Source organism: Ornithodoros turicata, chromosome 1 (assembly GCF_037126465.1).
Source record: "Ornithodoros turicata isolate Travis chromosome 1, ASM3712646v1, whole genome shotgun sequence".
NCBI lineage: Eukaryota > Metazoa > Arthropoda > Arachnida > Ixodida > Argasidae > Ornithodoros > Ornithodoros turicata.
Window position 1 is genome coordinate 216,753,476 of NC_088201.1, and position 26,221 is coordinate 216,779,696.

Consider the following 26,221-nt stretch of genomic DNA (forward strand, 5'->3'; position numbering starts at 1 on the left):
CTTAAATGCAGATTCTTTTGGATCGGCATGAACTCCAGCGTCTCAGACTGGTGTACATCGTGTCTTAAATGCTGCTCACGGAAACCCCCACACGTAACACCTCATGCTCCTCTGAGTCACCCGGATGTGGCGGCAGTATAGTAGTGACCGCTGAGCAGAGGTCCAGTGGCTGACGTACGATTCCCTGTGGTCCTGTTTGTGTTCGAACGAGCTTGAGGATGCGAGCGTCGAAGTCGATGATGTAATTGTGTCTGACGAGGAAGTCTACGATGAGAATGCAGTCACGCGGTATACCACGGACAACGAAACCAGGTAGAACGGTACTGGTGGTTCCTGGGACAGATATCAGGTCATAAACTCCTGCGACATCCAATGGGTTACAATTGATGTCGTAAACAGGCTGGGCTACAGTCGCTTGGGTCGGGGAACGCCTCGGCAGTTGCTGCCAGATATTGTAGTTGAGGATAGTCACACTGGATCCCGAGTCTAGATTGAGGTACCTCCCACGTTCCCGGTGGACCACTGTATAGGCGTTCCCAGCGAGGCCGAACAAGGAATCCCGATTAGTTTCCTGTTGCCGGATATCTGGGAAACCGGGACTAGGCTTATCCTCGTGGACCCCGTGTACAACGTGTACAACAGCATGCGAGGTGACTCAGATTGCCGCAGCAGTAGCACACTGGGACGTTTGCACGGCGTGCACTTTCCAGAGGTGGCAAGGGCATCAACTTTCCTGTCCAATCCAGCTATCGCTGATGCAAGTCCCGCCAGTGGATCTGTCGTGGGTGTGGCTTGTGACACGTACGCCACTGTGTGTGATGCTGCGGAAGGTGATAGCGGAAATTGGCGAATAACTGCAAGACTACTAGAAAAGTATCGCCTATTTGAAAAGCATCACCAAGCGTTGCAGGGATAGCAGAGGTGACCTTGTCTCTGGTGGTCGAATCGAGGCCAAGAATAAACGGATCTCGTTATAAACGGAACCACGTTATCTCTCATTTGCGGCAAACAAACAACAGGAAGAGCAATAACTTTCGCTCGTCGGTCCAAGAACTACCTGGAGCTCAGGTGAAAAAGTGCTTCTCCTAGGATTGGAAGTACCCATCTCAAGAATATATGTGTCGGGTAGAAGAAATTCCTGAAGTACTGACGAGTTTTCAGCTGCCGTGTCACTAAGACAAATCCTACCGCTGCCACCAAAATGTAGCAAGCCGAAAAACGTGTGGGTTTATTCTTCGTCCGAATGGGATGTCCAGGCCGTTTTTGAATCTAGCACGAGCGCGGAGTCACGAAACATACGTCGCATCGTCCTCGCGATGTTCATCACGCCTATTTCGCAACCAGGCGGCCGCTACAGCATTATATATAGTAAATTATTTGCCGTGCTGCGGAATATTACGCATAAATATTACACAACACTTGTGTCAGGGATCGCTAGAAAACGTACTACCAGTCGACTGGCTTCATGCAAACGTGATACTTTTCCCCAAAACAACTGACACGATAAACGTAGAAAATTATCGCCAAATATCACTAAGTAAGTTTGCTGAACCTCACTTCCCATATTATGACTTACCGTGATGAAAACGACCTTCTATTTGTAAATCGGCAAGAATCGTTCTCATTTTATTTCTTCAAAATACGCACCTCTTCAAGATAGCCCTCCCGACTGGACACCTTGCGACAGCCGTCTCGCTTCCGATGCACGATGTATGCAGAGTGTTGAAGGTAAAAGTTCTGAACGGGCGGTCGTTTGAGCTCGGCATCAAACATGATGGGTGAGATGTGTTGTGCTTGGCGATAGTGACACAACAAGTATCACGTTTGACTGCAACGAAATGTTGGAGATTAACGTTTCCTCGTTTCTTTCGCATTAGAAATGGAAGAGATTGCATAATGAGACGAAAATTATCCTCTGGACCTCTGCTGTTCAGATCTGAGTTTTATTTTATTTTCTCGTACGTCAACCATTGCTTCTTGGATCATTCTTGGAAGTGGATTCAAGCCACTTGGACGTACGTCGACGAAACGCGAAACAGACACGTTGCTCAGTGATGTCCTATTTTGAAACACGGTCATTTTCGGACCCTGCAGATATATAGACATTTTTACATATAGGCTCTGCATTTTTAAAGCTGAAACATCGTGGCACACGAGTGACTTCTTCCTGTGAACATCACTTCTGGTAGATGCTGACGCTTTCGTTTTAACTTTTATTTCAGAAACGCAAACTGCTCAGGTGTCGACAGCTTCCGACTTGGGTATGTGAAAAACAGCAACGTAGCGATCAATTTCTTTTTTTTTTTGGGGGGGGGGCGGGTGTATGGGGCATGTTTCCCATGGGTTCTTCGGTACACGTTTATACGAGATAAAAATAAAGTTAGCACAAGGAGGTGCGAGAAGCTCGCTCTTCGTTCACTTCTTGGTTATCACGAGATCGAGTGCAGTCGTGTCTGATATATCAACGAAAGGAATGATGCTGTCGTATTCTCGCTAGCTTCTAGAAATCATGCCAGTTCTGATTATACAGCTGATGATAATTCTACATGGGGACAGGGGGATGTCACCCTCATCTCCCTTCCCCAATAACACTCCCAAAGGAACGTTTTTGGATCAGGGGTTAAATCTCCCAAACTTCCCCTCTGGCTACGTCAGCGTTGACAGATGCTTTGCACAGATTCAGCGGCTATTCCATTCGATTACGTCGTGATCGTCCAATCTGTAGCGACAGTTCTACTGACATGCGAAACTGCAGGCTATTTCACATGTAAGGAGTTGAAATTCACAGTTGGGGAAATGAAGAAAAAACAGACAAGGCTATCAAATTTGGCATTCAATTACAACCTGCAAAACCAAACGAAATGTGTGGACGCGCAGCAAACGCACAATTAACAGACATGACATCGCATATTCACTGTCTCAACGGGTAACTGGGACTTTCATGGGTCGAGAGTACAGAGGGGATTTGAGCTATTGAGGAAGTGCTTTATGTGTGGTTGCGCTTTTTTGAGCAGCCTGTAACAGTAGCAGCTACAACACCACGCACAACCACCCAATTAAAAAAAAAACGAACAGTCTGTGGTAACGAAATAGAAACACGCATAAAGCGTTTTGACTTTGAATGTCGTTGCAAAATCAGTATTCTCGCTACATGAGCTCATGAAGCGAAATGATTGGTCTACGTAACACAGGCAGGAGCTTAATATTAGTAATTGGCTTCCGTTTTTTATGGGTTTCCTTCCGACCATTTCAGGCATATGTCGGCACGCTCTAAATTTGCTGCAAGCAATTCAAAATTCTGGCATCAAAGACTCATCCGCACCGTTGGTGATAGATATGCTAATGTCTTACGAGCTCGTCTACGAAGCAGGGCACAGGCTGGTTCTCCAGTGGGTTCCAGCCTACTGCGGTGTCGAAGGGAATGAGCAGGCCGACAGTACAGCAGAAGCAGCTGGCTCGTCTAGGAGGCGGACGCGTATGGCGCTGTTGAGAGGAGATCGTCATTCCGTACTTGGATGCCTTGTGACTCCCCGCAGTAGACCACTGACATTCTCCCCCCAGCCACGCTGAGCAGAGCTAATACAGCGCTCGCTCTGCGCGACATACCTCTCGTCAAGCTGCTGCATTAGTTAATCGAATAAGCCTTGATGTGTTTTTCTACAGCGCAGTGGCGTAACCGCTTGAGACAAGTTGTCTCTCCCCAATGCTCTCATAGCGCGACCACTCCACCAGTCACATTCATTACATTTGCATAAATAAGATAACAGTTCACTCATTACATAACAGTTATATTTCATTCGGTAAAGCGACTTGAACGAACATAAAAAAGCATGTTGCTCAGTAATATCGTGTTTTGAAACATGATCATTTTCAGGCCCCATGATCTTTGTAGGATTGAGACCCTGAATTTTGAACGCTGCGACTTGGCGGCATAGCAGTTACGTCTTCCAATGTCTCTCTGTCTTTTCAATTCATATTTCAGGAATGGCAAGTGCTCAGATGTCGGAGGCAGTTATAGTCCCGGGTACGTGACGGACAGCAGCGTATATATTTCGGGTGGGGTTCTATGGGAATGTTACACATGAAATGAGGATGTCACTCTCATTTCGTTTTCTGAAAAGCACTACCAAAGGCAGGGTTGTCGATGGGGGTTGAATCCACGAACATTCTCACTGGCTTTGCCAACAGTAACAGATTCATTGCACCAATTGAGCTGCCATTGCATTCAGTTGCACCGTCAACGTCCCAAGTGTAGCGACAGCGTGTACTGACATCGGCAGTGTCGTCTATATACCATCTAAGGCAGTGAAATTTACAGTTGAGAAAACTACGAAAGACCTCACACCCGTAAATTTGTCAGTTCATTTCAACCTGCAAAAGAAAACGAGATGCATTGCGGCACAGCGAACGTCCCATGAACAGGCATGGCGGGTGTATCCCGTTGGAAACAAATAAACGCGTAAGTACCCACTGTTAAAAATATATCTCCCAGAACATACGCTTAAAAATCAACGCACAAAAATAATCGCCGAATTATCCCTGTTTAAATAAAAACGCTAAGGAATCCACGGACAAGAATATATCGTTAAAAATAAATCGTTTCAGAATCCTCCCTACAGTTGCTCGAGCCATGTGGTATGGCCCAAATCAAGGTGAACTGCAAGCAAGGGGCTTAAACTAACCCCACAGGACCAAACTATCCTAAACTAACCGAAACCAAACTAACCTAACCTAACATAACCTGATCTAACTCGGCACAAATTGCAATCAGTCCGCCTCCGTGCTAGATGGTGAGGGGATTTTGAAACAGTTTATTTTTATGGTGGATTATTAAACGGTGATCTCTAAACGGGGATAGTAAGCGCTTTATTTTAGGAGGTATATTTTTAACCGTGTATTTTTTTAAGCGGATTATTCTTGAATGTTTTATTCTTAAGCGTTTATTCTAAATCGTGGATTTCGGGGACCCCCGGCATGGCATCCCATCTTCAGGGTACTAAGGGGTAACTGGGACTTTCGTGAGTCAAGAGAGTAAATAAGGGGGGATTGCGGCTATTGAAGGAGTGCTTGACTCGGGTGTCGCGCTCCTCTTGTATTTTCGTCTCATTACATTACACTTTAGGAAACCTGTGTCAATATAGGTTCTCAGTAAGAATTTTATCAACTACAAGCTCTGGTGCATATTGACTTCACAGACTACCACGAGGATATGTAAGAAGGAGGAAAAAATCTCGGGGAAGGACAGGGAGGAGACACATAGCTAACATGCAACAGCAACCACACCGGGGGCTCGCCGGGCATTAGGGTTGGTGCTCCGGTGAATTAAAAAAAGCGATACGTGGCGTCGACATGGAAATATGCATCAAGTGCTTGAATGTCATTGCGAAATCAAAATTAGCGCTAAGTAAGCTCGTCGAGCGATATGATTGGTCCACGTGACAATGGTACAACATTAATAATTAATGGCATCTCGTTTTTCCTGGGTGTTCCTCAGGCGCTTTCAGACATATGTCGGTGCATTTCCCGTAGTAGTCGCGCGAGGATGCACATTATCTGACTACGTCAGAATGGTGACAAACGCATTGCACCGATTGAGCGACCATTTCATTCCATCCCATCGTGAAGGTCCAAAGTGTAGCAACAGTGTCTGATGAATGTGCACTGTCATGATGTGCACATCTAAAAAAATGTAAGATACAGTTGAGAACAGAGTAAGAATGCCACTAGGCATCGCCTCCGAAATTCGGCGTACACAGTAAATTCAAAAACACCCTTTTGGGTATAAACCGCTTACACCTTTTTGTCCTATGGCTGGCACCCTTTTTTACACCGCATCAACTGTAACACCCTTTCAAAAAGGTGTATTGTGCAAAAAACACCTGTTTAAACACCCTTTTAGGAGGGTGTGAAACACTCTTACACTCTTTCACTCTTTACTCTTACTCGTCACTCTTACACTCTTTCGAAAGGGTGTAAGCTCCCGCGGCAGCATGCCGAGCCATGCGGTCCGACGTTTTTGCTTGTATGGCAACAACTAGAGTCACTGAATAAGCTTCGCTTCAGAGTATCGACACTGAGGTCCAAGGGAGAGTAGGACCGCCATCTTGTTTCGGCACCACACCGGTATCATCCTCATTTGAGGATCAAAGACGGCTAACATAATGCTCCCCGTGGGACAGAGAAGCGTGTATGATTATTGTGCGATAATCCATGTATTGTCAGCCAGAGCGTCCCGAGGATGTCAAGGTGAGCTCAAGGCCGCGAACTCGTGCTTGCAAACGAAAGGAACATTTCATCCGCGCACGACAGATGGCATCGTGCGCTAAAGTGCGCATTGCGCGTGCGTGTGGGTAGCGTGGTGCCGAAACAAGATGGCGCATGCTCGCTCTTGGAGCTCAGTGTCGATACTCTGAAGCGTAGCTTATTTAGTGACTCTAGCAACAACCACCCTAGCGACGGCACAGTTCCAGCCGTGGTTCCACACAGAACCTAAACTGGAGCGCAGCGCGTCACTGGCAACCCTCATCGTCCTAGCAACACTGTGAGTGAGCAAAAAAAAAAAAAAAAAGAACAATTCAAATAAAATGAAAACAAAACAGTTGGACATATGTAAGGGAAGAGGTGAAGATCGCAACATCGTAACGCCGTCCGTGCTCGTGAAATGAGCGGCGTTACGATGCTGCCATCTTCAGACAATGCCTGTAATGAGCCCGAGCACTCTCGGTAGCCTAAATTGGCGTACCAGATTGATCATATACTGAAATGCAGTTCGTTGGAGTATATTCGCTAAGCTTAGTGCGATAAAACTCGGCTGTAACGGTGACGAACATGTGTCTTTGCAATTAACACGTACGCCTGTAACGAGTCAAGATATCAGCGAGCTTCCTGACATCCCTCCCTGTCAAATATTGTGTTTTCAACTCAAGCTATCGTATATAATATGATTACCTAGTGAGCGGAGCTGTCAAGCCAATGTAATTTTTCTCTCACAAATGAAAACACCGTTTTCAACACCAGTGTATAGAAAGGGTGTATATAACGTAAACACCTTTTTCGACACCAGTGTTACTTGAAGGGTGTAAAGACAGGTGTAAACGCATAAGAACACCCTTTTTGATACAGCACTTGGTGTAATAAAGAGTGTATTTTCTCATACACGTTTTTTAGCACCCTTTTTGCGGCCTTTGGTTATCTTTGTGGAATTAAAAAAGGTGTATTTGCTTAAAAACACCTTTTTTTTACCCAGAAAGGGTGTTTTTGAATTTACTGTGTATGACTGCACAGCAAACGTCCCATGGACGGACAGAGTTTTACACGAGTCGAGGATGTAAATAAGAAGGGGATTTCGGCTATTGAGTGAGTGCTTTATCAGTGTTATCGGAGTGTGTTGTGCTGTTCTTGTACGTGTTTGCGTCTTGCGTTTAAATACACTTTATCAAACTTGTGTCGACAAGGGTTCTAATTAGGCAGCAGTGCTATGAACTCGAGGCAATAATGCACACTTTATGAAACAATATATTAACTTACGACATTATCTACTGACATGTTTACCATGGTTTTGAAACCGCCACAGATTGCGGCACAGATCCTCGGTCCATGCAATGCTTTTCAAATAACATACGGCTTCTACAAGTGTAGCATTTCTGCGCAAGCAGCATATGTTCAGCGGGAATTATATACTCGCAAAACAATTGATAACTGCCATTATGGCCGTTTTATGACTCATATCCCACAGCCGGATGAATGGTCCCATCAGAATATGACGCTGATGGAAACATTAGAAGAGTTGCAGATTGTGCGCGGTCCACAAGTTCTGATTGACTCACTCGTTTACCTGTGTTGCTTAATGCATTGCCTTTGGTACCGCAGAAGTTGCTCCCGCTCCTGCTCAACGTCCTGATGAAGTAAATCTCGTCGATGAATGTGAGTGCGAATATGGTTATCGCTACTTCTTCAGTGAGCAACTCTGTTAGATATCGGCCTACTACATCACGACATACAGGGTAACGTCTCCGCCACCTGCATGTTAACTATCCTGTGCAAACAATAGTTTGAAAAAGGAAGCGAATACGAAGCGAACAACAAAGTTGGATAATCGAATACGAAGAAATAGAAGTGTAGAACCCTAGCGAATAGGAAGCGAATAGCTGCAAAATGGACCGGTTTTCCCGCATAGGCGGAGTGGAAATCAAGAGCGAACGGAAATGTTAGCAGATAAATGATATGTTTAAAGTAGGTGTACAAGCGCCAAATCTCTGTTAGTATCTATTCAGAAGGTAGTGAGGTAGGTGAGGACGAAATGGCATTTCACCACCATTGTTCTGACATAATCAAGGGCCAGTCTGGACCCGAAATGTGAAGTAAAACAGGCCTTGTCAGATGATTCCTTATATCGTTCCGATCTACCAGGCAAAATGTTTCCTTTATATTCGACTCGAAGAATTTGTAATGCAATTCCGAACTCGTATCTCTTGCCCTCGACTGAAAGCCGCACTTGGAACAGTGGTGACGTCAGGAGCGTTCTGTTCCGGCATAATCTAGGCTCCTCTGAGCAGGCTGTGTCAACACCACCTCATTACACAAGTCCCCTCCACAGCTCCGTGACGTCACCCTATGCCGTTCATCGGGAAGCCAACAATGGCGTCCACTTGCTGTGATTGCGTTCGGCAGAGATGCTATTTCGAAGACGAATTCACCCGTTTTCTCGATGTGAAACAGCGAACGAGCGTGTACTTCCGAAGAATAGGATCCTACTGCAGTGTCTGTGCCCATAACTTACGGAATAATTGCGTACACAGCGGCAAGCCCAGCGACTTACAGCTTCTGCGGTTAAGAGTACACGAAAGCACGAATAAAGGTGAGTTGAACAGCTTTACTACTCGTTTGGACTGGTGTAGCTTTTAAATACTCCCTCAGGAACAGTTCTAGAACGGTCTGTCAACAGCACACTTCAAAATGCGTGCAAAAGTTGTACTTTGAGGCGTACAATTAGCTTTTGGATGCAACATTGACTACGTTATGAATGGCACCCATAGAACGCTGTGATCAAATGGCACCATTACCGGCCTCGGTGGCTCAGTCGGTAGCGTGTTCGCCTTCTGATCCCGAGATCGCGGGTTCGAACCCGGCCGAGGACGCCAGCAACTTGGTGGCAGGGTACAAGTTGCTTAGACACGCCGTCTTCCGCGAGGGACGTTAAATAAGGGGTTCCGTGTGATGAGCTTTCATCGCTCGTTAAAGAACCCTCAGGTGGGCAAACGCAATCCGCAGACCGACCGCTGTGGCGTCGCTCACGATCTGAGTTGTCTCGCGACGTAAACCCCCAAATATTATTATTAAATGACACCATTATTATTCACCTTGTAGAGTTTTATCATTTGTTTCTGAGAAGTTACTTGCTGCTTCTCCCTGTGCAACTGAGCTGTCGCAGCTTAATGTTGTTCAACAGCCTGTTTACAGCTAGAACGTGTTGAAACGAAAGTTTCTATTGCTATAGCTACCTTCTTTCTCACGAATGTATTGAGCAATGACGCTGGATCTCTGTTTCTGATTGTTCTCTTTTTTCTCATGCAGAACTTGTCGAAGTACGATTCATGAAGAGCAGCATTGACAACAAACGTATGCGTTTCCGCTACAAACGTGCTGGGAATCTTCGCATTCTGTTGCTCAATGTTTGCTTCGTTGAGGGCCTCGAATGTCAATTCAGTAGCACGCTTTTTGATGTTGTTTCTCTTAAGCGCATAGTAATTATACAGTGCCAATACCTGATGCTCGTTCAATGTCGTCTTCCTTGTCAATGTCGTGGAATGCTGGTTGGAAGAAACACCTTAGAGTGTTCTTTTCGTTGAGCCTGTTATTGCACTACACTTGCAGGTACACTTTAGAGGGGAGGGAATGGGTTAAACATGTAAAAAAAGGAAGTTTGATTTACATTTTGTCTCGTACATTTGAGAACATTGTGATATTCCCCGCACTGACTTTCTTGCATTTGCTTCAGTGCTCGCTTTCTTTTTTAATATACCTTTTTTATTTTCTTCTCAGGTGCCTCTTGTGACGTTTTTGCACTAGACAAACAACTGGTGTAAGTGGTGAACAGGTGCGGGACACACCATCAAGAGTCAGCCCTGTGTCCTTCAGTAACTACGACTTCCTTCCCTGTCTTGCGGTCAACACTGCGTGATGTTTTTGTGATTGGTTGTTGGAAAACGACGACAACTGGCATTTGGCGGTTCTTCTGATCACTTGCGCTTTCGCTTTCAGTCAGTAAAGCTGTTCTTACTTTCGCTAAGTGGCTCGTCCCTTTCACCAGGTTATGGGCCCAGGGCGCGTTGATCGTGGGTAATCGTTCAACGGGGTCTGCTCGTCATCTCCTAGCTGCGTCGAGTTGGAAATTGCAGAATCAAGCAAATTCTCTGCGGCGAAGCTCATTGGCGGCAACTACCAAGTATGGAAGTTTAAGAGGAAAATGCTACTCATCCGGGGGACACCTGGTCGTACGTTACGAGTGACGTCGCAGCGGATCCAACGACTGCATGGATCACCGGAGGCAGTAAGGCCCAGAGCACAATCTGCCTGAGCATCGATGACGGACAGATCGTGCACGTCTGTAACTGTACGTCAGCGAAGCAGATGTGGGAGGAGCTATAGAAGGTTCACGAGCGAGCAAACTTCACCAACAAGCTTTATTTACTCAGGGAGCTATACCAGTCACGTGTGGAAAACGATGAAGATATGTAGACTTACATCAGGCGAATTCTGGAGTTAGTAGAGCGGCTTAGAGGCATCGCGCAAGAAATCATCGACTTCCAAGTGGCTACTCTTCTTCTCAGCGGGCTTCCGGACCTTTCCGACGCGCTCTCGCCGCTCTGGACACTCGGCCAGATGATGACCTGACCTTGGAATAAGAGGAAGCAAGATATGTCGGCAGCATGCGCACCCGACTCTGAATCGGCACTCTGTGTGCAAGAACAGCACCGTGGGAAGGTCTCCCCTGACCCCAGAGAATGCTTTTTCTGCAAGAAGGTGGAACATCTCAGGAAGGACTGTCATGCCTGGATGGCGCAGAGAAAAAACTTCCGGAAAGGGCGTCTCAAACAGAGCTCGCACTGCAGTGTCACAACACTCGTCGTCTTCAGAGGTTGCGTTTCTTACGTCGACAGGCTCTACTGGGGAGAGCTGGTACATTGATTCCGGTGCTACAAGCCACATGTGCCATGACCAGCGGTTTTTCACGAGGAACTTCAAGGAGAAAGCAGAGCTTGTCACTGTAGCAAATGGTCAAGGATATCCTTTTCGTGCCTTCTCTGGAAAGTAACCTACTCTCAGTCGCTAGCTAACGCTAGCTCAAACGCTAGCTAACCGTGGGAACGTCGTGACATTCAACGGGAACGTGTGCTCTGTCACGAAGAATGAGGTGGTTTTAGCGAAGGCAAGAGCTGAGAAGGACCTGTATCGGCTTGTGACAGCAAATTCTCACTCAGCACATGCGACTCGCGACTCGGATCACCCGAACTGCATTCACGTTTGGCATCTGCGCCCAGGACACCGTGATCCGAATGCTATTAAGCGCTTACAGAAGGAAGGCTTAGGAGATGGAATCCTCATCAAAGACTGCGGTCACCTGCTCAAGTGCACAAGCTGCGTCAGAGGAAAAATGAAGCGGAAACCGTTTCCGAAAGTCAGCACATCCCGAGCTGGAGCTGTCCTTGATCCGGTTCACACGGACGATTGTGGACCAATGAGGATCATCACACGAGCAAAAATCGATATTTTCTGACGTTCATCGACGATTTCTCTCGCTATACTGTGCTGTATCTGCTCAAATCCAAGGATGAAGTTGCTTCAAAACTACAAGAGTTTCTGGCCATGGTGAAGACCAAGTTCGGAAGTTCTTCCCAAAGTTCTTCGTCCCAAAGTCCCAAAGTTCTTCGCGCAGACAACGGGACAGAATATACTGGACGAAGATCACGAGCGATTCTTCGTGATTGTGGCGTTGAACTCCAGACAACTGTTCCTTACAGGTCTCAGCAAAATGGTGTAGCTGAGCGCAAGAACCGCACGCTTTGTGAGGGTGCCAGAAGCATCGTCTTCGGAGCTAACATGCCGAAAATGTTTTGGGGCGAAGCGGTGTTGACAGCGTGTTATCTTCAGAATTGGCTTTCTAGTAGAGCCCTCTGCAGAACACCTTACGAACTGTGGCATGGCAAGAAGCCCAGCCTACAGCATATAAGGACGTTTGGAAGCCGCGCCTTTGTACATGTGCCCAAGCAGAAGATATCCAAATTTGATGCTCGTGCTGTAGAAGGCACACTACTTGGATTCAGTGAAACACAGAAGGGATACAGAATACTCCTCAAGGTATCCCGGGACGTGGTGTTCGACGAAACTCCCGTTCACAGAGAGGGACTGTTCCCAAGCATAACTTGGAGGACCAACTACTCTACCCTCTGCGTCTTTCGGTGATCGAGACGAACACGCGGCTCAGGGTGATGTTGTCGTGAAACTGTTACCAAGCGCACCCGACTCACAGAATAACATCGATCCCGATGGCGTGGATCAGCATCGTGAAAGCATGGAAAAAGCGTGCAGTCCCCGTCGTTCAGCGAGGAGTAACAAAGGAGTCCCGCCAGAAGGTTTTTCGTACGTCGCGCGTGCAGCGCCGTCCACTGATCCTGAGAGTTGGGAAGAAGTCCAGTTGTTGCCTCCTTCTGAAAGCATGAAGTGGATCGAAGCTGCAAACGAGGAAATTACATCGCTTGAACAGTTAAACACGTGGGTGCTCGTAGATTTGCCCTCAGGTAAACGACCATTTGGGTGCAAATGGATATTTAAATCAAAGCTGGAATGGCAACGTGGAACGCTACGAGGCGAGGCTCGTCGCACAAAGATATTCTAGAAAGTATGGGGAAGTATGGGTGATGCAACGTTCGCTCCTGTTGCTAAACTTACCACCCTACGTATTCTGCTTACGGTGTCTGCCGCAAAACACTTAACAGCAGTCGGAAGGTTTCATTGCAGAAGGGGAGGAACGGCTTGTTTGCAAGCTCCAGAGGTCCCTTTATGGACTTAAGCAAGCTGCAAGAGCTTGGAACCTGAAGGCAAATTCCGTTCTTGCAAGAGGGGTACAGCCGTATCGAAGCGGATTCCTGTCTCTACTTCAAGGACATAGGAGACAGTCGCCTGTACATACTGCTGTAGGTAGATGACATGCTGATTTGTCACAAAGACGACACAGTCATCACTCAAACCTGGAGGGACATGAACGAATACTTCGAACTTAAGTATCTAGGTCAAGTCAGTCGCTACCTAGGAATAGAGTTGGGAAGACCGCAAGATAGCTGTTTCCTGTCACCAACGAAGCAAAATCGAAGCGCTGCTGGAGAAGTACGAACTTCAGGACGCCAAACCCAGTCCAGTACCAATGGATGTAGAGTATCTTAACATCACGGGAGACGAAGATCTACTTCCCAGCAACGACATGTATCACCGAGCCCCGGTTCGGGAGCTACTCAGTACGACCAGACACTGCATGCGCGGCAGGGATTTTGTGCCGGCGTGTAAGCAAACCACATCAACGAGATTGGAATGCTGTGAAAAAGCTTCTGCGGTATTTGAAGCACACCAGAGACTTCGAGCTGGAGCTTTCGGCTGACCCGAACACGGAATTTGAGATGAATTGTTGTGGACGCTGACTGGGCAGAAGACAAGCAGGGCCCCAAGTCCACCAGCGGATACTTCATACTCCTAGAAGGAGCCCTTTCTCATGGTCCACCCGAAAACAAGTATCGGTTGCGCAATCGTCTACAGAAGCGGAGTATGTCGCCGCAGCACTACCATCACAGGAAGTGCTATGGTTCCAAGAACTTTCGGTATTTGCTTACTTCAGCCAACCGTCTTATTTGAAGACAACCAAAGCTGCATTAAACTTGCACTCGCTGAAGTAGTCAACGCGAGGACAAAATATGTCGACATCCGCCATCACCATCTGAGGGACTTGGTGTATCGCGGAGTGGTCAGCCTGGAATACTGCGAGACAACCCAGATGACCGCTGATGCCCTGACTAAACTGCTCCCTCGGCAGCAGATACAGTTCTTACGAGATCGCATGGGTCTTGTTGAGCAGTAGTTGTCGAGGGAGGGTGTTGGAAAACGACGACAACTGACATTTGGCGCGCACATCTCTCGCGCACTAGTTCTTATGATCACTTGCGCTTTCGCTTTCAGTCAGTAAAGCTGTTCTTACTTTCGTTGCGTGCCTCGTCCCTTTCAACATTGGTTCTATCTTAAAATCAAGTTCGCAAAGCTATGTAGAAATGTTGAATTTTCGCAACGATGCCTCGTATGCATTGTTGTGCTTCATAAACTAAATACGTATTGATATATGTGTGCATCTCCTTCAATGGGCAAGGCCGAGCGATTGTTAAACACCACAGAAAATATCATGGACACCATTGACAGCTTTTCTGATTACTTTTGTTTTTGATGCTTCAGAAGTATTGAAATTAATTCATGTCGCACACGTCTCATAACTGCCCCTGCTCACGGGCTTGTCGGTCAAAGGTGTTACATTGCTAAGAAGCTCATTCGCTACAACAGCGGTTTCAGTGTGTATGCATTGAAATGTTGAAAGTAGCGCTCTGTGTGTGTGTGTTTCCTGCTTTTTAGTGAATGTAAGCTCATTCAGTCATAAATTAATAACGCACGCAGGGCGACGCGGGACCCTAGCAATGTAGAATCTCGCTGCAGCAAACGAAGCTGCCGGACGGGATTGCGTGACGTCAGGGCGCGGGAGAGGGAAGCATGGAGAGGCCTTGTCTGTCTAGGCGGTGTTGGCTGTGTGTTGTGTTCTGTGCATCGCCGTTCCTGGATGCCGTATCCATAATACGTATTGCATTCCTGCTCTTTATTAGCAGTGCGTGGTTATTGCATATGCGACGCTGTTGTTGAGCTATGAGGGATTTGCTGTTTAGTGCACCGTGTAGACAAGAAAAACAACGTGCGTTTCCGATTAGTGGAGACCGAGCACCTAAAACAGCTCGGATAGACACTATGCACCGTCCTGGGTAGAAGGTGGTTGCAGTACCAAGCCTTTTAAAGAGACAAGGAAGTGTTACTAAGTGTCCATATCGTTCTGGTCACCTACACAACATAAGTTACAGCACCAACACCCGCATAACAAGTGTCACACGCTACATACTTCGGAGTAGCGATAAACAAATCGCGAATCTCGACTGGGTCAAGTCTCACCTGAAAATTGCCTCAACCACGCGCAGGTACGACAGGGAATGCCTTGTGCGTCCCGATCGTCTATAAGACAATCATTCGTCCAGCAAGTAAACAGGTCGTCTTCACTGCAAGAATAGAATTGTTCATCCCCCGCAAGGCTCAGTTTAAGTTAAGAAACAGACAGGAAGGCTGCGTACTCACAACTAAAGGAAAATTATATTGTTCACACATTTAAATACGTAATTTCCAAGGCGTAAGAATGTCACAAACACGTGGGCACTAGGAACATTAGGTCACGCGAAGAGCAGGAATCATTATCGAGATTACGGCACCGAATAAACTTCTCAAGATACCCTGCCATAAACAAAACTGTCAACAAAATCAGAGGTTGTCAGATACAACACAATAATAAATGGGTATAATGCACACAAGGGGCTGTGTACACTATCCCTTTATCAGGGCAGATGTATAAACACGAAGTTGAGAGAACACTCTGCTGCACAAAAACCTAGCACCTCGTCTGGTCATCAGCCAGTTCACTGCAAAAACTGCGGATGTTAACCACTATTTAAAAAAAGCAAAAAAAAAACTACAATAGTTGGTACTTTTGAAAACGAAGTGGTAGGGAGCTCCTTGAAGCCTACTTGATTAACAAAGCTAGTGATAAATGTGTAAGCGCACCATCAATTGATCTCAAACAAGCTGAGATAATGTATCTCGATAATGATTCCTAGTCTTCAAGTGCTCTAATGTTCCTAGTACTCACGTGTTTGTGACATGCCTACGCCTTGGAAATTACCTATTTAAATGTGTCAATAATAAAATTTCCCTTTAGTTGTGAGTACGCAGCCTTCCTGTCTGTTTCCTCTGTCTTTGTCTCGCTGCTGAAAAAGAAAAAGAAAAAAAAACCCTGAAGTATGACTTACCAACTACCCAGTTTCTCTACCCGCAAGCTCATGGCGCTCGGGTTGAACGCGCCGAGCTTTCTGTTGTTTGGCTCAATGGTGACGTCAAGAACACCGCTGACGTCACAGGGAAACCAAAATCGGATATGGGTTAAGCGCACGATGTCATTCATTAGTAAGTTTTAGTATATCGAGCGCTATCACCTTTGCGTACGTAACGGATAGCGTTGGTGGTTATGGGCCGTGCGGAAATCTCTCTGTTGTGGCCGTGCGCAGAACCATCAACGCTGTTACTTAACGGAATCGCTCTCTAGTAACGATGTACTAAAACTCTCTATTTTCTCTAAAACGGGGAAGCTTCCACACTTAATAGTTTACGTGGACGATACCACAGTCGAATGCAGTTGGAATCCGAATACCCTGCGGAGGTCCGGACTGTCGCTTTAAGGAAAGTGACAGGATAAGTCTACTAGTGCACTCAAACACTGTTTGTGGTGATTTCGCTGCACCACACCGGCATTGCTCGTTCTTCCGTTATTTTTTTTTTCCCGGCGAGTATTCGAATATATTCGGTATGAAAGGAATTGGATCGATTTGATTCGCAACTCGAATATCGAAATTCGTATTCGCTTCGGAATTATAATCCTACATATAAATATTCGCGTCGATATTAAAAAAAATGGAATATTGCCAAGTGAATATCCTGCGAATGTTGTGAATGTGCGAGTGTTGGCCACATAGTCATGCACAAGGGCACATGTTGAACCATTTGTTAAATTGTTGCTAGTGTTTGACATGAGGTCGGTGTCACTTTCCAGCTTCATCAGAGTAAGTATTCACTTCCGCATTCCAGATCGAGCAGCGCAACACTACTGTTTCCTACACTTTTGTGGCGTCACACTCGCGACGTTAAACAAGGTGCTTCACCTAACGTGTCACAAAAATGTGTTAAAATCTACTTGCATGTGAAGTCTCGGCTCAAAAGGTCACTTCCGCAATCTTTTACGAAGACGCAGGATCGCTTTGATCAATTTTCTGATCGCTTTAATCACGATAAATTTAATTTTCTAAATTCAACTCCGAAATATGCGAATCCAATGTCACAGTTTTGTTTGTTTGTTTTTTATTTGCCAAAAACAGCGCATGTCGGATCTGCCCCGTACGATCACAACATGGATGTCCCACCAAAGAGGCAAGTGCTACGCAAAAACAGAAAAAAAAGTCACTGTCCCCTTACTTTCCTACTCAGTGCCTTTTTAGATAACTCTGGCTGCCGTTATCATCAGAAGCATGGAAAAAGGCACTGAACGGGCGGTGTCACCGCTCTGCACTACAACCTCAGAGACCGCGCGCGGCCGGCAGTTCCTGCCTCTCGAAGCGACGAGTTTCGCTTTTTTTTTTCTTTCTCTCTTTGTCATGGAACACGGTATATCTGACATGCATTTTCTGTTTGTGGCCAAAAAGTGAACAACACTGCCATTGGCACTCCATGTGGCATGTTAAAGTGACATTGGCTTGGTAAATTTCGGGGTTGCATTCCATTGATTAAATGTATCACTTTTGAAAACTGATCAAAGTGCCTCTGGGTCATGGCACAAGTTTGTGGAACACAAATACTGTTGACCACATGATTTTCGGGCAAGTAAATTTATATATATTTTGAACCGTTAGGTGAAACATCCTGTATAATACAATGTGATACGTTGGTAAGCTGAAATTGCCGTATCATTGCACAGTATTGCTGAGTTACCGTATCTGGGGTATTTATTTATTCATTTATACACAAAATCAACCAGCTTTTGGTTGGCAAGGCATGAATAATGCATGAGAGTTTTTACAAACATAAGACAAGTTATTAAGAGTGAGCATTGAACAGTGTTGTGCCCGGTACCTGAAATATGGTATCGCGATACCGATACTCCTTACTTGAGTAAAGATTATCGAAATAGCGATATCGATACTTCTTTCTTAAAGTAGCGGTGTACCGCTACCGTTAGTAAGAAAAGAAGTGCGATACTTTAGGCGATACTTTTATTTGAAATACGGAGATGTCGCAACTTAGAAATATCGCCTACGTGACTAGTTTTGCTGTGAAAAGACAACATATTTCATATGTTGCTCGGAAACGTTATGCTTGACTTTTATCAATGGTTGATTCTTGAAATCGTTCTCTGCCATCCTTGCAAGCCGTGGTCTCTCCGGCAGCTGACAAAGGCCAGTGTGACATTTGCGTTTGTGTCAGGGCCACACATACCATGGAATCCAATGCCCAAAAAATCCTATATCCGAAGTTAACAATATCACAGTATGTGAGCCTGACTCAGTGCGAAACGGCAGCTTAGCAGTGGAATCCAGAGCGCACTGTCGAAGTCTTGACATCTGTTCGTTGACGTCAACTCTTTTGTTGAACACAGCGTGGTTATTTCCTTCAGTTTCAAAGAAAAACGGTGAACACGTGTTTGGTATAATTCCATAATTCCGGATACGAAGCACGTAGGCGTGTCTGCAAGCTTCTTGTCGAGGGCTAGGCGGACCAATGACAATGAATAAGAGTGAGAAATGTGGTCAGTGAAGAAAGGGTGGGGCACTAAGAAGTATGGGTATCTTTAACGATACAGAGATCGCGTTACCATAAATTTGTAACGGAAATACTTTTGCGATATCGACTTAAGAAAGTATCACGATACGCATTCCGATACCGAACAACTATCGCTTACTGTAACGACGTTACTTGTAACGGCGATACGTATGACACTGGCGTTAAAGGAGCGAACGGATAGAATCCAAACCAAATGGAGTACATGCAGCACCTGGTTCATCTATCTTGGTAACTATTTTGCTATCAACAACATCGACATAAGGCAAGGCAATAAAGACAACATTACACCAACGAACGCATAGGATACAATATAGTGCGATGGAGTGCATGCAACAATCTGTTCAACAAACTTCGTTACGGTTTTGCTATCCACGACATTATGCGTCAGTTCGATGTCGCGTCAGTTCGATGTTCTCAGGATGAAGGAAACCTTCTGCGCATTAGTATGTGACCTAGGCAAACTGACATGACAGTGGTGTCGAGTAAGGTCTAGGTGGTAAACCATTGAATGGGATATATTCCTTACCGACACGCTTGAGAGAATTACTTACCAACTGAATGCTTCAGATTCTGTATTTTGCTCTGGGTTGCAAGCATGGAAGATCGAGTTCAGCCAAAAGAGGAGAGACATGTTCCATATGTGTTTGCTGTAGTGATTAATCGAATTGCCCTTCTTTGAGCGATTTGAAGTGAATATGCGCAAGGCACAGTGTAAGTATCTAAACCTCCCATATTACGTCGGCGTATTTTAAAATAGGGCACATGGGACACATAAGCAGATAATTAAGTTCCTTGTGTGAACTGTCGCAAGGTGCACCTTAAGTACAGTTTCCGATTGGCTTTGTGTCATTAATGCTATATGTTTGGTCCATCGCAGTTGCGAAGTCAGTTAACAGCGAAGTACGTGACTTCATGAACCGTTCTAAGCGCGATATTGTGAATGTAGTATCCATGACGTAATGAGGTTTTCTTATTAGTAAAGGACATTGGTACCCAGCAGCAGGAAACATTCAGCTGCACCTGCCAGATATCCGCACACTTAGAAAACACGTGTAAGGAACCGTCGAGACGTGGCTGGTCGTGAATAGCCCTAAGTGATTTGCGTATAAGTTGCATGTAGATGTGAGGTTGCCTAAAAACTTATTGAGAAAGATTAAAAAGAAAAAAAAAACGAACCCCACCCCAAGAAAGCAGTCGACCCAAAAGGCAACCTTGTGGCAATCCTGATGGTACTGGTAATGTCTCGGACTGAATGTCACCGATGGAGACGTATTGATACAAGGATCCAATGGTCTAGCCAAGTTATCAATTGGTCGTTTATCAAGACAAAACTCAGATTACTCAATATCATTCTATGAGACGTGGTCGAAATACTTTCAAAAGTCTAAAAAAAAGTCATTACAGTCTGTAATTAATCCCTTCTAGGGAGTTACCCTGTAGTGGCTAAGCTAAAGAAGTGCTCACTAAAGCTGAATCGGAACTGAAGTTTATTCTGTCGGGCAAGGCCCGTGGAAAAAGGAAGATACTGAAAACGTGCCACGAGAAGCTGCGCCAACTTCGTGAGCGCGCCACAAGGTCCTCCCCTAGACTCCGTAGGGGCTAGCAGCCCAGGACACGACATGGGCATATGGGGTACATATTTCCAGGATTTTCCCCATATTGGTTCAAACTGGGAAATATGGGGCCCATATTGCCCAATTTGAGCCGGTATGAGGAAAATCCTGGTAAAATGGGTACCATATTGGACCCGTATCGCCAATGATCAGCCAATACGGGTCCAGCAGAATGCCACGGCCGCCACCTACAGAAATCAACAGCCTCAATCAGGATCATCCCATACAGGGATAAGGGGTTTCCATGCGCTGATATCAAGGAAGAAGTCTTCCCTCCCCGATAAGGCCACGGACGGCTGACTAAATCACTTCTCCGCCTCTATAATTTTCGTGTGAAGGCATTAGGTACCACATCAACAACGGTATCTTGAAAAGTCGACTGTACCCACATCTACTTCAGTGCAGGCTCAGATGCCCCGAGGGTGTGCCACCCAAAGATGACGCATGTTTTCGAAGCCTTATAGTGGCACACCGACACGTCTGGCCTATATAAAATAGGCCACACGATTATAGTTCTATGCAACTAGAATCATGTACATCAGCTGTCAACCACCAAATAAATTGCACTTAATTTTCCGGCTGTATGGTATTTGTCGTTCGCACGAGGAGGAACTCGTGGAGAGAACAGACTGATGAGGTCAGGCGACAATCAAGCACATATCCATACAATACCTTTTGTTATGATTGTGCGCATACACTGAAAATACAGACAAAGAAAATACCGAACAGCTAGCTGTGTACCACAGTACGTATATGGATATATATCCTAGAAAAAAGAATAAGAAGAAAAAGCAGGCACCAGGTGCGTACAGAATCCGTTGTGCACCACAGACTGACGCTGCGCTGTTATTTTGTTCACCTTTCCTGTAGGGCCGCGCTGTCATCCGCGACAGAAACGTGCGCTTCCTTGTGTGTTACGAAACGAATTTAATGACAGGAAATGGATAGTCATGTTTAGTTTCTTATGATTTTGTACAACAGGGAGAGGGCGGTTGAGAGCATCTAAATTTTAATGAGAAAAGAGGCTGCAAGCCTAACATCAAGTTACAAAAAAAAGAATATATAACAAATGTTGTGTGTGCTATGCTCCTACACTCTAAAAAATGTCTGTTATTTTGTCTGTCTGAAAAATGTCTGTCTTAAATGTCTGTCTGAAAAAGTACATGAAAACATAACTCAGACGCCGTTCGTAAAATAAGATAAAATTGAGGTCTGTTTACGGTCAGCCTACTGCAGAAAAAAATAAAGAATAAAGTACTGTCAATTTTGTATGCATAGATGGGTAGAAATCCAGCGAACCGGTAGAGAAGTATGAAGGGAGTTGCCTCAGGACAGGAGCCGCCGATATTTCGAACAGAGACTCTTCTTCTTCTGGGCGCAGAAGAAGAACAGTCTGCTGAACAGTGTGCTGAGGCAACTCCCTTCGTGTCAACTTTGTATTATGCTTCATGACCCCACCGGCCCCTGGTTTCATGTACGACGTGTGATGAGCACGTCACAGAAGTCCGTAATCCTCTACGCTGAAAAAAAAAGTACTTACCTTGACCTCACACGCCAATCACAGTTTGCAATGAGGTGCTTCTTAACTTTCTTGTTTATTCCTGCGGGGTTAAGCCCACTAAAAAGATATCATGCAATGCAAGTGCCTCACCGCCACTTATCGTTCGCATTGCACATCACAGCGTCCACACGTTGGCTTCAGCCACTAACGCCAGCAGTTTAGCTAGAAGAGAACACTTGTGATGGAGAGTGCAGATACTAAAACCTCGTGAGTATTATTTACAAAAGGACAACAAATCGAGAACTCAAGCACATGCAGTGACATTCCCAACGGCACGCAACACATGTTCCGTGCCCAAAGACCAAAGGGAGATGCACGTTTCACTAAAGTACTCAGTCATTGTCGGATTTACTCACTGATTTGTCGTTCCAACGCAAATTCGAGTTCGAAGCGGCAGTACCACCGTGCCAAACTTCACTTTCTAAGGAGTAGGCGTCGTATGTTTTAGCGTCGTCCGCAACACATCGCCACCCGCCAAGTAGCAGCCCCCTGCGCGTCGCGAATGCAATGCCACCTGCAATATTGTTTCGGTTTCTTTCCATGCTGTTTCGACATTAAACAACAAGCGAGTCTTACCTAGAAGTCTGTTCAACGGTGCAATAAACAGACCGGTCAGCGCGCTGGTCGTTTCACACAATGAACGCCACCTTGGAACAGGAAAACAGCTTTTACGCGGTAAAGGGCAATTACAGACACGAGACGTAAAATTTTACAAACTTTTGTCTGCGAAGTCTTCCGTAAAATAAGACCACCTCTTACAGTGTAAATTGTAGGATTTCGCCCCCTGAATCCCACCCGGGTACGTGATCTGACCGGTCAAACCCCCGAAGAAGATGAACAACAACACAGAATAACAAAGGATGTATTTCCTGATCGTGCAACAGCAGCTATCCGTTCCAGAGCCAGCAACCGAGTGCCGTCTTTCCCCCCTCGCGACCCTCCTTTCTAGCCTGAAAAGGCGAAGCAGCAGAGCCTTACGATTCACATACACCAGCGCCCCACAAACTGAAAAGAAACACAAATTCAGGTTGCATAACATGATTCTTCATTCACTATTGCACACTATCAATTATTTTGAAAAGTAATATGTCCGCTCATAATACTGCTGAGGTAAACCCTTGACGTCTGATATTGCTTAATGCTTCAGGCTCGAGGCTGCAACTTTCACTAAACTGTAGGCTTGTCAACGTTGAAAAGTGCATGTCTTTTTGACTCCTTATTCATTTCGCAAAATAGGGCGAAGCAATTGCCAAGGCTGTGAGCCTTAACCTTCCAAGCATACGGCGAGCTTCTCCACATGTATGGTCACCTTTATACCAAATGGAATAATAGATATACGGTTTCCCAGTCCCCCCCAAAAAATGAACAGAATGTACTTATGACATTCTAGGCTACATTGAAGAAAAATTATTCTTCTCGGCTAGCTGTGATAACCAGTAAAAATGAATGTGTTACGCCTGCATCAATAAAATCTGAGCTTCAATGGCGGTCACAAGCAGATGCATGAAAGCCTACTGAAATTACACATAAACAACCGACCAAAACAAATCTCAAAACAAAATCTAAACGGGAACGCAACCTAAATACAACTTATCCATCAAAAACCACAGAGCTAGCCGTTCTGCAGCAAGTTTACTCATTTATTTCGCGTTTTCGATTATTTTGTGCAGTAAAAAGTTGACAGTTACGAAAAGTACTTTTCAATTAGAAAGCGTGATCCCCTTAAGAACAGACTAGTGAGGTTCATTGACGCAACAATGGAGTACACTATCTGCGGTCGTGTCTCAAGGAGGGAAGAATCTGTCACACATCGCCTCACCCTCAACGTCAGCCCAGTCCTTCACTGCTGTTCAAAATGTATCAGCAAGCCACACCCTTATGTTCTACCTGCAACGTTGAGGCAGATATTCGTCACCTTCTTGAATGCCGCCGTTCCAAGTCCTTTCGCGACAAGCCCAAGTCTCGCCTGACCAGCCTCGGATACTCCATCTCTCTCGCGACACTAATTGGCACGCGGAGCAGTGGTGTAACCGCGGTGCTTCTCCACTACCTTCCTGATACCGGTCTCTTCAGCAGTCTGTGACATCGCGTGTGTGACGGCGGAACACTTTTGACCTCTGGCCCCACATCGCCTTACTCTTAACTGGCTCAGGAATACACCCTAAGGAGTTATTTAATAAGGAACAGCAAGACGGCTTTTCCGGCTGACTTTTCCTGTGAAAATAAATAGATCCCCACCCCCCTTGAGAACAGCGTAATAGCTGCATGTCGTATAGACACCAGGGTGGCACCCGATGACACTTTGTTGACTCCATGCTGCCTTAGATGACCCCTGCAAAAATAAAATCAACAAAATGCAGTGTATTGCTAAACCACTAAAGAAAAGGTAGCCTTTCTACTGCGTATGATATTGTACACATGGTTGTATTACTACCATGTCGAGTATGTTGGTGGGTATTATAAGCACAAACTTTCCTTTAGTGGTTACTTGGCGCATTCCATGATAACATAAAGTAGGAAGGCAACGAAGGTCACGAATAATATGAACTATATCGGGGCGAATGGAAATAGCTTCGGAAAGGCAATGTCGATACCCTCTTTCACCACTGAAGCTTGTAAGCCGGCATGATCTTGCACAGCTGCTGCAACGCGTTAGTCTCTAGATGGCTGATCTGTGCATGGTCTGTCGCAAAAATAAAATCAAACCTAATCGAATCCGACCCCTGTTTTCCCTGCAGACACCATGTGTGAGCTTTTCTGTCATACATATATGATATCTCTCTGGTATAGCTGATCTTTTTGATCTCGCTCGCGAATAATGTCTGGAAGCGTTTCGTAAAATCGAGCTAAGGCTAATTACGGTAGTTTTCGCACAACTAGTGCTACTGGTGAAACAGTCGCAGTCGCATTGCTAGAATGTCATCTGACGGACCATAGACATACGTGTATTACTGCGAATTAGGTATCGCTACTTCGACCGTCGAAAAAGAATACACAAGGGGAAAAAAATCTGCTATTCCACGCCACTGCGGCAGTCAGAACCCACCAACTAGAGAGCGTCTCGCACTAAATTTCGATGAACTTGAGAAGTTTGCATGTCAACATTTTGTTGTTGCTTATTTCGTTTCCAGAGGCCGAGTGTTGGCTTGTGCGTTACTACTTCTTGTAATGGTCATCCTTCTCGTCGTCGTAAGAGCCTGGATGTTCCTCAACCAAGGTAGGTACACTGGAAATTGTATCTTCCTCAACCAGTATGTGCATGTTACATGCCAAAAAATGTGCCCTCCTTACCTCCGTCTAGCGTATTTATGTCAAAGTCAAATTTAAGACGTCAAGATATATTCGTGTCTTCCGACTGCCGAGTGAGTATAACGATCTAGCTAACCACCTTTTTCTGTGTCCGCTTTTGTGCTGAAAAGTGCAGCCTTACTGGCTTCATGCTCCATATATCACAGTCATAACCACAAGGCGGCTGTCCGTAAGTGCAGAGAATGCGTTAAGAGAATGCGCAGCACGAGAGAGAGATCCGCTCAGAATCATGCAGGTGATACACCGTTTGTCCCTCATGTGTCTGCTGAAGCTGATCTGCTGAAAGCGTTCCTCTACTAATTTCTCTTCATTTCTACGACTATCATTCTGACGTGCTGATAGGCATGTTAACGGAAAATAAGGTTTCCCGAACAACATTTCGTCCCTCGTGACAAATTTCGTGACGGATCACACCGTTTTCTGTTTCGGATTCAAAATTAGCGACAACGTTTATTCTGCAACAGTTCCGATTCGTTTGCTCCATGTCCTGCTTTTTCTCAGAGTTGCTCGTCTTAACAGGTACAGGAGAGATCCACAATCGAATCCCATCGACGATGTCAAAGGTCACACATGCCACATCCATCGCAACACGTAAGTATTAACATCAATTGAAAAGTCTGCAGAGTTAAGGATCAGAGACAATACTAACATCAAAAATTTAATCCCAAATGAACCTTAGAGGATACAACGACGCCAAAACTCACACAGAGCACAACCACTACAACGAGTAAGTATGAACATCAATTGAAACATTTGCTTATATAGGGATAAGAGAAAATACTGACATCCGGATTTTAAGACAATGAAAAAATGGCTAAGAAGCAACAAGCTCATGAACATTGTTCATAATGTAGAACTCGAACACTATATAGGGAAGACGAAAGGAGACTTGGTGTTGTGTCTGTCCCTTGGTGCTCCTTAGTCTCGGGTATTTACATGATGCAAATTTTATGATTGAATTTTAAGCATGAAGAAAGAATACTATCGTTCATAACGCCAAAGTAACATT

General features: G+C 45.4%; 1 long non-coding RNA gene across 1 annotated transcript; it reads left to right on the top strand.

Moving 5' to 3' along the window:
• The first annotated feature begins 16,948 nt into the window (after nucleotides 1–16,948).
• LOC135376551 (uncharacterized) lies at nucleotides 16,949–25,942 on the top strand. The gene is made up of 4 exons (XR_010417739.1): nucleotides 16,949–16,958; nucleotides 25,035–25,120; nucleotides 25,732–25,803; nucleotides 25,892–25,942. It is a non-coding gene; the product is annotated as an uncharacterized LOC135376551 (long non-coding RNA).
• Nucleotides 25,943–26,221: the final 279 nt, after the last annotated feature.